Below are 17,632 nucleotides of genomic sequence, written 5' to 3' on the forward strand. Positions count from 1 at the left end.
CCCACTGGTAATCACTAGTTTGTTCTCTATGTCTATGAGTCTGTTTCTGTTTTGTTATATACATTCATTTTATTTTTTTAGACTCCACATGTAAGTGATAACACAGAGTATTTGTCTTTCTCTGACTTATTTCACTAAGCGTAATACCATCCAGGTCCATCCACATTGTTGCAAGTGACAGAATTTTGTTCTTTTTATGGCTGAGTAGTATTCCATTTTATATATATATATATACCACATCTTCTTTATCCATTTGTCTGTTGATGGACACTTAGGTTGTTTCCATATCTTGACTGTTATAAATAATGCTGCTGCAAACATTGGGATGCATGTATCTTTTTGAATTAGTGTTTTCATTTTCTTTGGATATATGCCCAGGAGTGGAATTGCTGGGTCATATGGTAGTTCTATTTTTAGTTTTATGAGGCTCCTCCATACTGTGTTCCATAGTGGCTGCACCAATTTAATTCCCACTAAAAGTGTACAAGTGTTCCCTTTTCTTCACATCTAAGCCCTTTCTAACTGGAATATTCTATGAGTTTATAAAATGTTTAAAGGGTGAAGCATGGTGGTCAGAGTTGGGCAGGATGCTGTGACACTGGTTCCCAGTCTAATGCAATACTAAAGTTCCCATCAGGACAGTAAAAGTGGAAGACCGAGAAAAAGGAACCTCGTGACTTTACCTCAGTGATGGAGGGTGGGTGGAGGGTCCACAAGAAGAATGTTGTAATGTGGACTTTCCATCCAGGGAACTGGGCCCAAAAGAATGAAGCATTAAAATATTTTTTCATTTGATGAAATGCTGAGAATAGGGTGATGCCGGTATTTCAGCGGCTGCTTGGTAATTAAGTGGGTCAGACATTATTATTTTAAATAATATGAGGTTAAACCAAGGTCTACAAAAAGAATCCATTTTTCACAGCCTCCATCCAATTGCTTTTGGAAAATGGGACTGGCGAGGGAAGAAATGAAAGGCAGATAAAAATCAAACCACAGTGGGGGGACCTTTGCTCTGAGTGGGCAGTGGCGATCTCCATAGCTCTTTGGAACATAAAATAAAATGATCCTCCTGGAGTTTAAATCAGAGCCAGATTTTAGAATGGAAACAGTCATTTGGAAAATGTCACTGCACGTTCCCCACGTCCTATTTGTTTTCCTGGGTATGTGGATGTGTGAATTCTTGTGGAGGGGTGGGGGGCTGGGCGGGGGGTGAGTTATATACAGGTTTGTACCCAGTCCATAAAGGAACTAGCATGACTACGCCGTCATGCTTATCCTTCTTACTTACAGCTTTCAACTTCAAATACTGGCAGCACCAAACGAGTATACAATAAGCCAGGCATACCCTAGAGCATCTCCAGGAGCACAATTTTGTGTGCGCCATGGCACAGTTAAATATAATAATATGTGCTGGGCATTTAATATTTACAACAAACCTCCAGTTCACGCTGATGAGAAAACTGGAATTCGGAGAGGTTAGGGAAATTGCTCACGATTTCACAGTTAAAGAGCTGCGGAACCAGGATTCCAACACAGTCCTGACTATAAAATTCTTTGCACTGAGCCAGTAGCTTTCGACTCTGTATCCAGGTGGGTTTAGATGCTGCAGATGGATAGAATCAGGGGAACTGTCCCATCAGAATGTCTTGGCCGGTGTGCCTACATGTGTTGGGACCTCGCTGGACACCATGCAGTTGAAGGTAACTGGGTCCTTCCTTCCAAGAGCTGAGATGCCACTGAGTGCTGTGGGTTTGACTCATTTGTTAAACATTACAGAATGTCCCCTGCATACCGGGTACAATTGTCTCCTCTGGGCACTAAAAAGGTGAGAGAGACCCTGGCCCTTGCCTCAAGGAGCTTCAGTCTACTAGGAGATAGGTGTATAAGCTAATTAAGATATGATGGACTAAGGGCTTACTAATGCTGTTGCAATGGTCAGTATAGGTTAGATTATGCTACAGTAACAAATTAACCCTGAAATCTCAGAAGCTTAACACAGCAAAAGCTTGTTTTTCACTTACATTACATCTCCATCATGGGTTGACAGGGATCTCTGTATCAATCTGGATTTGACCAGAGAAGCAGAACCAATAATATAGTAAGGCATGTATTGTAAGGTGTTGGCTTACACAATCGTGGTGGCTAGCTAAGCAAGTTGGAAGTCCGTAAGGCAGGCAGGCAAGAAGGGAAGACCACAAGCAGGCTGAAACTCTACTGGCATGAGCCCTTTGGAGTCTCTGAGCTCAGGGAAGCCTCTTTGAAAGGGCTCACCTGATTAGGTCAGGCCCACCCTGGATAATCTCCCTTTTGAGCCACTTAAAGCCAACTGATTAAGGACTTCAATCACAGCCACAAAATTCCTTCCCAGAAGCAGAGTTTGATTAAATAACCTGGACTCTAGTTCAGTCTAACCAAGGTGACACCTCAGAAAGCATCACTGTGTTGCACATAATTAATCAGGACTCCTGACATCCTCAGTGGTCACAGCAGGGGAAGAGCTGGAGGTCTTGCGTGAACAGTCACACAGCTCAGGCCAAAAATGATACATGTCACCTATGCTCATAATCCTCTGGCTGGAACTGGTCACACGGCCCCTCCTAATTGCAAGATGTTGACCCTCTCTTGTGCACACAAGGAGAGGGGAGCTGGAGGGTGGTCCCCCACAGGCATTGTCTGGGAGCTCTGACCGGCTTCCATCTTGCCCTCCCCATGCTCAGGGTGAAACTGAGTTTGTAGCAAGATGAAGGCACGTGGTGACTGCCAAGGGCCACACGGTAGGTCAGAGAGAAGCCAGGACAGAACTCAGCTCTCCTTCACTCCAGCCCACCTCCATCCTGCTTCCTCGGACTTTCCCAAACAGAAGCCCTTCCAAACCCACAGAGCCCTGTTCACCTGGAGGAAGTTTACATTTGAAATCATAGGAAACAGGCGCAGGGATGGAATGCTTTAGCCAGACACGGCTGATCTCACTCCTGTTGGGACAGACATCCCAGGGCTCTGAGACCCTGAAGTTCAAAGAGGTTCATGACCTTCCGCATAGCTTGTAGTCCTGAGGCAGCATATTAACACCTCCTCCTTATAGGAAGGGGAGGGACCTTCTGTGCACTGGACTCTAGCAAAGCTTCCATCTGTGAAACTTACAAAAAGCTATGGATTGATTCAACGTGATAATGATCAATGGTCACCAACAAATAAGTGCCATCAACAGGATGTCCTCTTAAGTTCAAAGGAAAAGGTCTCGGCAACAGGACCAGATATGGCCTTTTTCCTTCTCTAACATTTATTAAGTGCTTGCTGTATTGTAGGCACTGCGCTAAGTACTTCCATACAAGGTTTTATTTAATCCTGGCATCCATTCCCTGCAGTAAGTCTACTCTTGAACACATTTTGCCCGAAGTCACAAAGTCAGTAAGCATTAGAGGCAAGATCCCTACCAAGTCTATCCGATTCCAAAAACCTATATTCCTGCCACCAGAGCCATCCGGCCAAGGGAGCGTGAGGGAGCTCCATGGCCACCCATGACACCTGGCCTGGGCTGCATTAGCTGGGAAGGGGGCGTTTGTCTAAGTCCTCCAAAGGCCCCAGGTGGGTGGGAGCAGGATAGGCAGAGCCTTGCTGATCTCTGACCCTCTCCTCTAAAGACCACGGGTCAGAAAGGGACATTAAATCCCCTGATCCCAGGCTCACTTCCTGAAGTCACAACTGAGCCTTGTGGAATCTCCTGTGGAGATATTTCTGGAGAACCTGCTAAGTTCTCTAAATGCTATCAGAGGACAGAAGATGCGTTAAGACATGAGCCCGCACATCAAACTGTTTGCAATCTAGTAGGAGAACCAGGACAAACGCATGTTAATAACATGAAATAACGTATGACATTAACAAATGAAGGCGAGCTGTGCAGAGTGCCAGACGTTCGGAGCAGCCCAGGGGCCGGGAGGACTCACCTGTCCACTCAGCCCCCGGAGGAAGAAGGAGGCGCCTTCCAGGCCAGTGGGGCGGCCTGAGCAAAGCCAAAGCTGGACTGTGCAAGGTGTATTGAGGACATCGTCCAGCCCACGCCAACCAGCTGCCATCTGCTGGGAACAGGAAGGCACTTACAAATGTAATTTAAGGGAGTCACTGCTTGGGGCCACCAGCGTTAAGTGTGGCCACCCAGCAGCTTACTCCAAGGGGCGATGGCCTCAGTACAGACACAGCCCAGTGAAGGGGCTGCAGCAGAAGGAAAGGAAGGCTCTTTGCAAACTTCAGCTCAGGGCTCAGAGCTGAGACATGCCTCCCACTTGCTGGCCCGGGTCACCTTTGTGACAGCCACCCCCCCCCCCAGGCTCTCCTGCTCCAGGCCCACCTTCCTGGCTCCACTTACAGCCTCGGGGCCCAGAGCACAGAGGGGGGCTGGGGAGCCTCTTGACGATGACCCTGACCGGTGGGGTCACCCGCGCCATCCCCATCCTGAGCCTCACCTGTCTCCCCTGACCCCGCACCCTTCTCTGGGGGCACTGGAGGAGAAACTGTTCTTGGAAGCATCCTTCTTGGCACCCCTTGCCCCCAACCATCACCCTCCCCCCCGTCCCTCCCCCGATGCCATTCCTCCCCCACCACAGACACACACACACACACACACACACACACACACACACACACACGTGCGTGCGCCCCTCCCCCTCCCCTCTCATCCCTCCCCACCCCTCCCCCTCCATTTGTGTCAATGAACAGCCCCTTTTATCTCTTCTGTAGGTACAAATGAAGCTGTCAGATCTGATGAGACGCTTGATATGACAGGCTCTAGGAGTCAGGACCCCTGGAACAGAGCGCGCCTTGTCCGTCACGGCCCGCCCGCCACTTTCCATAATGCCCAGACTGATGAGATTCTGAGTAGAGCCCAGCACATTTTCAACTCTATTTTGGGTGAAAACCCTTCTTGAAAGATCTTGAAAGGAGCTGGCAGTTCAGCCGCCCAGATGATTAATGAGGGTTGGCTCCGCTGGATGGATTTCTCCCGGTGCCAACAGCCGTCCTCCCGACAGGCCAGAGCCTGTGGCCGTCGACTTCCCCCAGCACTGCTCCCTCCCAGCAACACCCCCCAAAAAGCCTTTCCCCGAACCCTCAGACGTCCCCCCACACCACGCCTCACCTCCGCCCACACCCACCTCCGGCCCCACATCTCTCTGGCCGATGCGGAAGCGGCCAGACAGATGGAAAAAAGTTAGACGTCACAGCTCGGTGAGGCCTGGCTGGGCGCGCAGGGCCTGCTGGCGAGCTTTGCAGGCCTGTGGGGCGCAGAGGGGGCACCGAGAGGGGGTGAAGAGGCAGTGACCCAAGTTCTCCTTGAGCGCCGTGTCACACGCCCCCACGGTCAAGTGTGGGCCTGTCTCCTTTTTTCCCATGGATCTCAGGAGCTCTGGGGACAGAAACCATGGGGCATCTTACACCCCAAAGAGTCGAGCATCAAAGGCCTTATTTTTCTCTCATTTCAGTGTTTCGCCGAGGGGACATTTGGAACAAGACAATTCTTTACTGGGCAGGACTCTCCCAACCGGGGCAGAAGGTTTAGCGTCCTTGGTCTCAAGGCACTACTTGCTGGTAGCTCCTCCCCAGTCGTGGAGACGACCCAAAAATATCCTCTACAATCGCAGCGCCCCTGGGGGTGGTACCAGCCCTGGTTGAGGACCACCATTGAGGTCAGGAGCCTCCCCTCCATCCCTCGTGCCTCGAGGGCCTCGTCCACTCCACTGTCTCCTCCAGCTCTCACATCCTCAAGCCCACTCAGCGAGGAGACCCCTTGAAAGTCAGGAAAGAGGAGGTGGGGTGTGCTCTCACTCCCCCATAACACTAATGCCCCCCCTTGGCCGCTCGCCTCAGGCCAGCCCCGCTCTAAACTCTATTTTCTTCCCTCTTCTTCTGCTCTCCTGTCTCCCCAGCAGACTGTGGTTCATCCATGCGTCAGGGAAGAGAAGGGTCCCCGAAACTTCTTTGGGATTTCCAAGCTCAGAATCCTTCAAGAACAGGCTGGTGGTGGGTGGTTGGGATCGGGAATGGGCTGTTTGGTTCTTTCTGGAACATCCATTTATTTCTTTTTCAAACAGGCTCCTAGGTCTGGGGACTCCATCAGAGGAGAAGCTGGTCCCTGGAACCCAGGATCTCTTGTGGGGCAGGCTAAGCACCTTCCACGAGGCCAGAGCATGAGGGAGAGCTCCCAAGAATGCCAGGCCATGCCCACGCTCCTCACTCCCCATTGTTTTAATTGAAATATCGTTGATTTACAATGTTGTGTTAGCTTCAGGTGTACAGCAAAGTGATTCAGAATATACATATTCTTTTTCAGATTCTTTTTCATTACAGGTCATTACAAGATACTGAATATAGTTCCCGGTGCTATACAGTAGGTCCTTGTAGTTTATCTGTTTTATATATAGTAGTTTGTATCTGTTAATCCTGAACTCCTAATTTATCCTTCCCCTCCTTCCCCTTTGGTAACCATAAGTGTGTTTTCTAGGTCTGTGAGTCTGTTTCTGTTTTGTAAATAAGTTGACTTGTATTATTTTTTTATAAATTTATTTATTTATTTTTGGCTGTGTTGGGTCTTCGTTTCTGTGCGAAGGCTTTCTCCAGTTGCGGCGAGCGGGGACCACTCTTCATCGCGGTGCGCGGGCCTCTCACTGTCGCGGCCTCTCCCGTTGTGGAGCCCAGGCTCCAGACGCGCAGGCTCGGTAGTTGTGGCTCACGGGCCCAGTTGCTCCGCGGCATGTGGGATCTTCCCAGACCAGGGCTCGAACCCATGTCCCCTGCATTGGCAGGCAGATTCCCAACCACTGCACCACCAGAAAAGCCCTGTATTATTTTTTTTAGATTCCTCAGATATTTGTCTTTCTCTGTCTGACTTATTTCACTCAGTATGATCATCTCTAGGTCCATCCATGTTGCTGCAAATGGCATTATTTCATTCTTTTTCATGGCTCCTCACTCCCCATTTTCTGCCTTCCCTTTCCTTCTGAAAAAGAGAGAGCGATCCCATAGTTTACCTATCCCCAGGCCACTGGGTAAATGCCCAACCGGCTCTGAGATCATCCAGCCACCAGATGGACACAACTCATTCATTCCATACCATCTCCTGAGCATCTGCTGCACACCAGGCATGGGGCTAGACTCCAGGCATACGATCGTGGGCAAAAAGACACTCAGCGCCTGCCTTCATAAAGCTTACAGACTAATACGGAGGGAAAAACTAAACAAATCAATATATAATTAAAAACTGCGGTAGCAGCAATGACAGAAATTGTTTCACAGTGCGTACAGAGCGGGTAACAAGGAACCATCGTTTAGAACTAAGGTCAGGGAGAGTCTCTGGTTACATGACCTTGCAGCCAAGCCTGAAGGATGAGTGGGATCAGGCAGGTGAGGAGGGGAGAGCGTCTCAGGCTGGGAAATCCATACCCGAACGGCAGCCGGATTCTCCTGTCATGAAGGAACTTTCCCTTGTAGCTGTGCCTCCAGAGAAGGACAAAAATTCAGCCTGAGCCCTGGAAGAACCCGGAGTGGGATGAGTTGGGAGGAGAAGGGATGCCGAGGGTGTGGAGAGAGAGCACCACCATCCAGGGACCACCAGCCGCAGAAGCAAGGCAGGGCTGCAAACCAGCACAAGCCAGAGGGAGATGAAGGCAGATCCGGTGCCGCCGGGACCTCTCCAGGGAGTCACAGGGACACCGTGGGACAGAGCTTGGAGGTTTCTCTAGCTCCCGGAGCTGTGGCATGGACAGCTGCTGATGGAGACAAAAATTAAACTGGTGATCACTCAAATCAACCTATAATTACAGGGTTCTTGCCGGGAGTGTGAAGCTTGAGGGGAACCTCAGCCTTCTCTCTTCCTGAAAGATACATTTTTAATGAAATATGCAAGGGTGTGTTTCTAACTCTTAGAAACTCATAGGCCTTATCTACCCAAGGTCAAACCTGTAACCCCACGTTCAAGTCCATCACTAAGTGGTCCGCACAGACCAGTCCATCACGTTCTTCCTTCTTACCCCTCCTCACAAGTTCACTGGTCTTTTTACCATGACCACTTGTGGTTTTCCCTCGCTCTGAATCCCTTGAGCCCCTTATTTTATCTTCTTTCTAGTCCTTCTCTATGTGAGGACCCCTCGTTGCCCTTCACCGGCCCATAAATTCCTTAAAGGCGAGAAGGATCTTTTGTTCATCTTCGTGTCCCCTGCGTGCCTGGGACAGCGCCAGGTACGTGGTGGACAATCCGTGGAAGTTTGCTGAATTCTACTTAATTGGAAAACAGCGAAAGGGCTAAAATATTTGTCAACATCTTTGAACTGAAGTCCTTAGTTGGGTGAGAGAAGAGACCCGGGGGTGAAACTCAGAGGAGGGACAAAAGACAGAGCCACCAGGGAAGAGAGAAAGAAGGCACGCCCTCCAGCGATGCCCAGTGACCAGCTGTTCCAGAATCCTTTCCTTCTCATCAGCGCAGAGCAGGAGGGGTGGTCCTGGGGGCAAGGCGGTCACCCTAGGGACTCTGGCTGGAGTGGCAAACTCTCGAGGCAGGCAGAGGAGATGCGCTTGGGGACGGAGCTGTCAGTGGCCTGCGTCCTCTACCAACTCACAGGGGTGGCTGAAATCCCCCCACTCAACTCATTCCTTGGAGTTAAAGAACGAAGTCCCGTAAAAACATTATAAAATGTGCGCGTGAAAGGGATGGAGGGAGAAGTCAACCCTCTGGAGACATCAGTGCTCACCTGTTCGGGGACAGCCTCCATCCGGGTAGGCAGAGGGCAGGGTCTGCAGGGCATGAGACATCAGAGGGGTGAAGGAGCCAGGTCAGGAAAGCTTCTGGAAATGACCGTTTTCCCAGATGTTCACGCCCCTTGGAGGAGCTGGCAGCTGGGCACACGTACCAAGGATGCAGAGGAAGAGGACTCCCCTTCAGAGAGCAAGCCTGGGGCCACACAGCTTCTCTCTCTGACCCTCGTCCCACCCACTCAAAGCCACCACCACGAGGGAGGGACCTGGGCCTGTGTCCATCGCTGCAGCCCCAGTGTCCAGTCCGTGCCTGGCACATAACGGGCCCTCAGGAGATATTTCTGGAATAAACGAATGAATTAATACGGCTATAGAGAGGTGCTGAGATTGGACCCCAAGGAGAAACAGTCCTCCCTCTCAGTTTGGCAAAGGGACCCAGAAGACCTGTGGCAGTTCAGACCCACATTCCTGGAAGCGATCCCTGAAATTAGTCAAGTCCCCCAGCTAGCAGACGCAGGTCCACACCTGAGGACGCACTTGACAAACTTACCCCACCAGCTTTTGAAACAGAACCGAGCTCCCTGCTGTCTTTCAGAATTTCTTCAGGGAGAAAAAGAATTTTCCTGGCCATTGGGCCAGAATAGAAAAACAAGGCTACATGAAACGGCCCTAGGAGGGAAAGGGCAGGCCAAAAAAATACGCTCCTCTCTCCCCTATTTTTTTAGACCTGGGCTTCTTTCCGCAGCGCAGGGGGGAGGGACTAAGCACCTAAGGACCCCCGCCCCCTCACCAGGACAGAGGCCCTCACAGGCAGGGAGTCGAAGAAAAGTTTTCCGGGACTGATTACCGAGAGGGTAACTGGACACACGGAGCACATGTGAACAAGTGCCTCGTTTCCAATTCAGGACTGTCAGATGGTGATTAATGGCTAACAGCCGCAGAGCGGTCTTGATTGCCAAGTGCCGTATTGTTAATGCTGACATTTAATGATGCCGGACACGACTCCAGCACAATTCCGCACCATCATCCGCAAATAGCACTCGACGGACTTAATTGGTTAAGTGTTTGTGTGTGTGTGTGTGTGTGTGTGTGTGTGTGTGTGTGTGTGTGAAAGAGAGAGGGAGGTATAAAGGGCAGAAGAAAGAGGTGAGACGTCGATGTGTGAATTCGCCCTACACACACGTCTATATTTTAACATGTGTCACCGTGTTGTCCCAAGAGTTGGGGAGAGAGTCCACGTAACTGTATCTGCAGACCTGCAATATCAGCCCCAACAGAAAGGTCTCGGATACAGTGAAACCCCCCAGCCTGCCCTCCGCACTGGCCGCACCATCTGACCCCTGCTGTGGTCACCACCACCACCGCTGTCTCTCAGGGACAGCTGGGAAACCGGCATGTTTGTGAAGTTAAAGCACATGAGAGCGCGTTGAAAGAAGAAGTTGTCTAGAAGTGGGCCTGGATCCAGGGCTCCTGAGAAGCCACTTTTTCACTGAACTCAGATCAATGGTCCCTTGACCGCCTGACTGGGCCAGCCCTCCGCTGCTGCCAAGAGAGAACTCTTCCCCCCATTCCGGAACTCAACCCTCTCTTAGGAGACGAACAGAATCCAGCCTATTGTTCTAGAAACAGAGTCCTGGGCAACAGGGACAGAAAGACGGTGCCCAGCAAGGATTCTCGGGGCCCACTGAGCAAGGTGTCAGAGGGCACAGGAGAGGAGATCAATTCAAGGAATCCGTATTCACGGAATCCTGGCCTTACCAGGACAGAGGGAGGGAGGCAAAACCCAGGTAGCTGGCAGTCAAGTGGGGAAACAACAAGTGAATAGAGAAGAAAAGCCCGGACAGCAATGCTGAGGCCAGATGAGCAGCACGGATGCTCGGTGCCACCGGCGTTCAGAGCAGAGGTGGGTTCAGAGGAGGGGCTGGAAATGTCTAGAAAAGGCAGGGAATATGCAAAGCGGTCTGAAAGATGGCAGCCCTCAGGTGGAAAGAGCTGGGAAGGCCGTTCTCCAGGTGAGGGCTTTGAAAAGGTGAATTCCCCTTTAAAGCCTCGTTCCTCCAAGCGTGGGTGTAAGACCAGCGGCATCTCCATGGGCTGCAAGCCTGTTAGAAATGCAGAATCTCAGGCCCCAGCCCAGACCTGTGGCTCTAAATCCTCATTTGAACTAGATCCCTAGGGCTCTGCTGCACAGACAAGTTTGAGAAGCACTGCTCTAAATGCCCTGCTCAGGAAGCCACAGGCAGAAGCAGGCTTGACCCAAGGACCTGGTGTCTGCGAATCCCCTGACATTTGCCCAGAGGGCTGCTCACCACAAAGGAGACACGGGTTCCCCACGTAGTCCCCGTCTCACTCCCTGGGGCCCTGTGACCCACGGCCAGAACACTGCAGAGAATCATCAGTGTGGGTCCTGTTGCTTTCTTCCATTTGGAGCACGGACCCAGCTGGACGGCCGGCCCGACTCGGTTTTTAGGCTTTGCTACAACGGGAAGGCCCCGGCCAGGTGGCTTTGCAGGGCTCACTTCCGGCTGATCCCCCCTGGGGACTGAAGGGAGTGGGTCACAGGAGCAGGTGACTCTCTCCTGTGAGTGTCCTGGGTCTGGGGTCTTTGCTCCAGCCCAGGGGTTGGGACAGAAATGCCCCATGCTGAGGAATTCCGTTCATCACTGAGGCCACCCGGCCGGCCTTCACTCCGTCAGGCATTCCTAACCTCCCCCATCGCCCTGCTCCAGCCGCCCTAGCTGTGGGAGGGTCAGCCTCAGAAAATAATAATCAAAAGCTAATGTTTTTTTTTCTTGTGACTCTGGGCCTAGGGGTCCCTCTGCTGTGACCCCACCTTCCAAACCCCTTAGATGAACCAGCACATCTGCCCTGCCTGGGTCCCTCCTCTTTGAAACGACAAAGGGGTATGGACTTTTGCCCCTAGCCGACTTGTTCTTTCTCCTCCTGCCAAATCAAGCTTTCCCCCCAGCTTCACTAAATGCTCCTGTGACCTTGATCCTGGAGGCTGACCCCACCCTGAACTTGTAGGAAAGAACTGGGAGCCCAGAGACCTAGTTCTAGCTCCCCAGCTCCCTGAGTGACCCGGGGTGAAGCACTTCAGATACCTGTGCCTCAATTTCCTGCCCACAGAGGCAGGGGGCTGGATAAAATGGATAATCTCTAGGGTTCTTTTCAGCTGTAACACTGATTTTATTTCGGAGGATTATTACCAATGTTACACTACATTGAGGAGTTTACAATGATACACACGCATTTGGCAACATGGAATCTCCCTTCCTGGAATCGCCCACCAGCCTGTGTCTTTGTAAAATGTCCCATTGTCTTCATGGTTCGTGGTTTCCTGGACAGATTGGGAGCAACATGAGGGCAAAGTTGATGCTTTTTATTTCTTTTGTATCCTTTCTCGGTGACTAACACTCAGAGAAGCCACTCAACGATGTTGCTTACTGGGTGACAGACTGATTACCCTCCTAGCTGCGTGTTCATTTAAATGGACTTGTAAGAAACTGAACAAAAAGTGGTCACCTTTGCTTCTCAGCGGGGGAAGGTAAAGAACCTCTTTTAAATATGCATGTCTCACTTCTCTTAAGGGAAAAAAAATAGTTTGCCCCCTTAAAATTAGCTGGATTTGGAAATTCAAATGGAATTTTTAATACTGCCTTGCAAACGAGCACATACCAGCATGCCCAAGGCTTAACTCCACTCCCCAAGTACTTACTGAGCGTACTGTGTGCTGAGTGCCAAGCCTCTGCTCAGGAGAAGGGGGAAGACGGAAGAAATACTATAAAGTAACAGAATTTTTTAACAGACATAGGACTTAGACATCAAAATAAATACTGTCCCACTCAAAATGGTTACTTTGGAATGACATACATTTATTCTATTCTCTTACCTTGCCCGAAACTCTTTGGAACTCTTTAAAAACCGTCGTCAAAGCCCATCACATACTTTATTGGCAATGACAAAGCTGTGTGTGCTGATTAGGGGACAGAAATGTCTCCTGAAGCCAAGCTGGATGGTCAGGCTTATTCAGTCAGGTCAAGAATCTAAATAATGGGCATCTTATAATGACGCTCTTAATCGCACATAGGAATAATGTGCCCCCTTCCCATGTGAACGCTTTGAAGGTCCTCTTTCACTGACTTGCATGAGCTCAGCTGTGTCTGTAAAACCTGATCTCATGATGGACTTCCTGGCTTCTACCCCCAACCCCCATCGGCTGTTCTCAATCCAGCAGCCCAAGAGGTCTTTTAAAAACGTCACTCAGATCATGTCACTCATCTGCTTGAAACTCTGCGAGGGCTCCCGTCTTACTAAGAGTAGAGGCCAAAGTCCATAGGGTGGCTCTGAGACCCGACGTCGTCCAGCTCCCTGCTCCCTCTCTGGCCTCCTCTTGCACCGCTGTATCCTCCGCCACTGGGCTCCATCCACGTGGCCTCCTTGCCACTCCTCAAAATGCCAGGCATGCTGCAACGTAGCAGCTTTGTTCTAGAAATCTTTTCTCTGTCTAAAGATCTTTTCTCCCAGAGATCCACTTGGGCAAATGCCTCATTTCCTTCAAGTCTTTTTTCAGTTCTCACCTTCTCAATGAGACCTCATCTCGTCTTGTATTTAATACCTCTATTAATAATGCCTTGGGGATTTCCCTGGTGGCACAGTGGTTAAGAATCCGCCTGCCAATTCAGGGGACACGGGTTCGAGCCCTGGTCCTGGAAGATCCCACATGCCGCAGAGCAACTAAGCCTGTGTGCCACAAATACTGAGCCTGCGCTCTAGAGCCCGTGAGCCACAACTACTGAGCCCGTGTGCCACAACTACTGAAGCCTGCGTGCCTAGAGCCCATGCTGCACAACAAGAGAAGCCACCTCAATGACAAGCCCGCGCACCTCAATGAAGAGTAGCCCGCGCTCGCCACAACTAGAGAAAGCCCACGCGCAGCAATGAAGACCCAACACCACCAAAAATAAATAAATAAATAAAATTATTTTTTTTTAAATAATAATAATGCCTTGTATTTAATATCTTCCATTCAATAACTCTATATGCACACACAGACACACATGCACACTCACCTACACACACTCACTCCTGATACCCCTTACCCCGTTCTCCTTTTTCTTTTATCCATGGTACTTCTACTTTTACTAGACTATGTAATTTATCTATATATTATTTATAGTGTTTATTTTTGTCTGTATCCCCTGGCTAGAATCCAGGCTCAGAAGGGCCAGTGTCTTTGTCTGTTTGATTGAATCCCAAAAGCCTAGAACTGACACAGAGCTGGCACTCGGTAAATATATGTTGAATTGAACTGAATGGAATTGAATGATAGGTCCCAACTTATATAAAGTAGAGTCCCTGTTTCCAGTTGCTTACAAATCTGATGGTGAGACCTAGAGACACACACATGAAAGTGACCGAACAGTACAAAACCACTCACAACGATGTGGAATCCACAGTGATGCTGTAGGAAGTGTGGCAGGGACGCGTGCAAGGCTGAAGGAGGGGGAAGGGCTGAGCTTTCTATCTAGTCGAGCAAATCTTCTCCTCGTCCACAGCACATGCCCCAATAATTTCAGCCTCTACTCATATGCTCATGCCATCCCTCTGCCTGAAGTCCTCTATCCTCCCTGCCCCCCTCCCCAAACCCCACCACCCATCAACGCTCAGCCCAGCCCCTTCCTCCACACAGCTTTCCATGATTGCTCCAGCCCTCCCTGACTTCTCGATCCTCTGAGCTCCGATAGCACCTACGTCAGGTATCAGACCATTTAGTCTCTAAATAGAAACACTATGTTCTAAAAATGTCCCCAGCTCAGGACCACATCTTTTGCTTCTTCCCTCTTTTTAATAAGACTGCACTGTGCAGTAGAAGCAATTGATATGAGTGGCACAGCTGGTCCGTCAACAGGCAGACAGAAAAGGGGCGGGGGAGGGGGGGCATTCCAGGCAGAGAAAACTCAAAAGCAAAGATACTGTGGTGGGAATTGACGTGATGAGTGTAAAGATATTACACCCATAGTTCTCAGCCCACCTGAGATTTGAACCACCTGAAGGTATCTCCATGTGGGGACCCCTACCTGAGATCAATGTTATCAATAAGAGTATCAGGGAATGCGGCTTAGGCATCACTATTTTTTTTTAATTTTATTTATTTATTTATTTATTTATGGCTGCATTGGGTCTTTGTTTCTGTGCGAGGGCTTTCTCTAGTTGCGGCAAGTGGGGGCCACTCTTCATCGCGGTGCGCGGGCCTCTCACTATCGGGCATCACTATTTTTTAAAAGTTCCCCAAGTGTTTCTAATGTGTAGGTAGAGGTAAGAACAACCATAGTGTTAGAAAAAAAAACAGAAGGAAGTAAAAGAAAAAGGAATGTAAAGAAAATTACAAAACAGACCTGAAAAGCTGTCCTTTCCCATTTTGTTCCTATGAGTTGGTCATGGGAGTTCATCTTTGTCAGAGTAGTCTGGATGGATCAGCTGGAGACAGACGCTCCTATTCTCTGCCATGCGGAGAACAGACAGCACCAGCTAACGTGGGCCAGGCTACAGTCAATCTGTACCCGCGGGATTCAGAAAAGTTCGGGGAAACTAGAGGATCCGTTTAGACCCCTCGAAATTTTATGTTACAATTTCGCCCCGTGCTAGGTTTTAGCATTCGGTTGACTCTCTCTTATGCCTGCCCATCCAAAGAGCCAAAAGAAGTATGCAAATTACAGTCAGGCTACCATTTCCGAAATTCCTGGCTAATTCTAAGCGCCCCTCTTCCCTCCACATCCTCTGAAATGGAGCAGAAGTTGCACCTTCTCGCTCTAAAAGATCACATGGTTCAAGTGCATTGAAGAGCAGGCCAGGAACTTGAAGAGCCAGGGAGATCTCGCCTGGCCTGGGGCGTCACCTTTCTCCGCTGGTCCCTCCTTGCCTCTCTGCAGACCAGGCGACCCAGCTGCACTTCCCGCGAGCTGCCTTCAGGGGGCGCCGGTGCAGACCGGCCCGTCCTCCCACCCTACCCACTGCCTGCACCTCCCACACGCAAACTATCACTGTCACCCAAAGTCGCCTGCCACCAAATGCTACGGTTAGGGATGAGGCTGACAATACAAGTGCCTGTGGGAAAGGATACGGGGCTTACATTCAGAGCAGGGAGTAAAGGATTGAGATGAAAGCTTTTCCCGAGCTGAGATCTGCTTAGGAGAGACGGGGTTGGGGGGGGGGGGGGGGGCCGGTAGGGGATGGGAAGAGTAGGAGAGGAACAGAGAGGGAAATATGTTGGCACTTGGTGGCTGAAGGAGGGAGAGATGGGTTGCAGGGAGTGAGGGGGAGGGTGTAGAAAGACGAGGCTGGGGCGCTGACAAGTCTCCCCAACCCCACGCTCGCGCTGGCCAAGTCCCAGCCTGGATCCCAGGGGGCCGACCTCGGGGGCGCCTCCCGGCACCTCCTTGCCCCCTGGTCCCTGTGCTGGAATTTGCTCTGGCCAACCTGTGGCCTGTCCACGCTGAACGCGGCCTCTTGAAAAGTGGAGGGGGAAGAGACTAGCCCCCAGCAGCGAACCCCATATATACCAAGAGGTAACTCGAAACCCCAGAGCTGGGCCAGGGGAGGAGGGGGAGGGGAGAGGGGGGGAGAGGTTTTTCCACTTCCATTCGCAACTGTCAGGCGGGTGATTAATGACCAACAGGTTTGGAATCGCCTTTATTGCCAGATCAGTATTGTTGCCCGTGACAGCTAATGAGGTTGGACAGGCTTCTCCTCGCTGAGCTTTATGGGGCCGGCTCCCTCCCCTGCAGAGCTCACAAGCCCTGCCAGCTTTTGTGCGCTGGAATGTTCCAGCCCCACCAGCCCCACTTCATTCTTCCAATACCACCTCCCCCCAAGGCCCTGAAGCACCATCTCACCCAGAACCTGCCCCATCCACAAAGGAAGCTGGTACCAGGGGTTTCCCATCCCCAGCCTGCTCAGAGAGACCCATCTGTGACATCCACGCCCCTAAGAGCCCTCTCCCCACCCCTGCAGGAGCTGGAGCGGTGGGATTGGGGGCACTCGTGGAAAAAAAGGAAGGGAAAGGAACAAAAGCAAACCTTAGGGAGTTTAGGCTGAAGACAAGGGGAAGAGGCTTCTGATGCCTGCTCTAGATAATCTGACCAGCGACCTTCACAAGCCATTCCCCAGACAGCTGTAAAACCCAAGAAGTGTGTTTGTTACACACTTACCACCTGAGTCCAGCAAATGTGTTGAGGGGGTGAGGGTGGAGGAGTGAGGGAATTTAGGAAAGGAGGTTTAATAACAGTTACTAATGATTTTTAACCAACCACCTTAAGCCTAGTTACACAAAGCCAGGTTTCAGTGCAAAAACCAACTTGGTCCAAGGTCTCTGGGTCAGGAAATACCGGCTTTGTTTCCTGCTCTCTTCCAAATAATCTTTACCTTTGTGCTGGTTCATATCTTGATACAGTTTAGCACGTGTTTGCCTGGGGTTTAATATTTGAAGGAGTCGGAGCAATGTAATAAGCAAACAGCTTAAAAGGCCCAGCAAGACCCCCCCTCAGCTTAAAAATCTATTATTTTTCGATGTGATATAAATGTATTTTGCTTCTGCTCAGAGCAATTTGCCAGTTTACTCTTATTAAACCAGGAGATGGCTTAGCAGAGTTCTTGATTTATGAAACACATACTAGATTCATTAAAACCTTAAAAGATTTAATACATTTTATCAGGACATTAAATCTGGGCAGGCTTTTTAAATCAAATACCTGCCATATTTCATCCCCCACACCCTGCACACTTACTCAAGAACACTAAAATGTGAACTGACAAACATTATGGGTGTTTCAGGCCTGATTTCTAAGTGGCATTAAAGTCCTCCCCTCCAGGATTTACAGCCCGGCCTCTCCCC

General features: G+C 50.2%; 1 long non-coding RNA gene across 2 annotated transcripts; it reads right to left on the bottom strand.

The window, feature by feature from the left end:
* Window positions 1-6,573: 6,573 nt before the first annotated feature.
* On the bottom strand, window positions 6,574-9,568 carry LOC132356527 (uncharacterized). Of its 2 annotated transcripts, none has more exons than XR_009499903.1 (3): window positions 9,290-9,568; window positions 8,736-9,080; window positions 6,574-7,754 (listed from the first exon to the last, which is right to left on the bottom strand). It is a non-coding gene; the product is annotated as an uncharacterized LOC132356527 (long non-coding RNA). The 2 variants fall into 2 exon arrangements; XR_009499902.1 differs by having other exon boundaries at window positions 6,574-7,757.
* Between the last annotated feature and the right edge of the window lie 8,064 nt (window positions 9,569-17,632).

Source organism: Balaenoptera ricei, chromosome 21 (genome assembly GCF_028023285.1).
Source record: "Balaenoptera ricei isolate mBalRic1 chromosome 21, mBalRic1.hap2, whole genome shotgun sequence".
Taxonomy (NCBI): domain Eukaryota; kingdom Metazoa; phylum Chordata; class Mammalia; order Artiodactyla; family Balaenopteridae; genus Balaenoptera; species Balaenoptera ricei.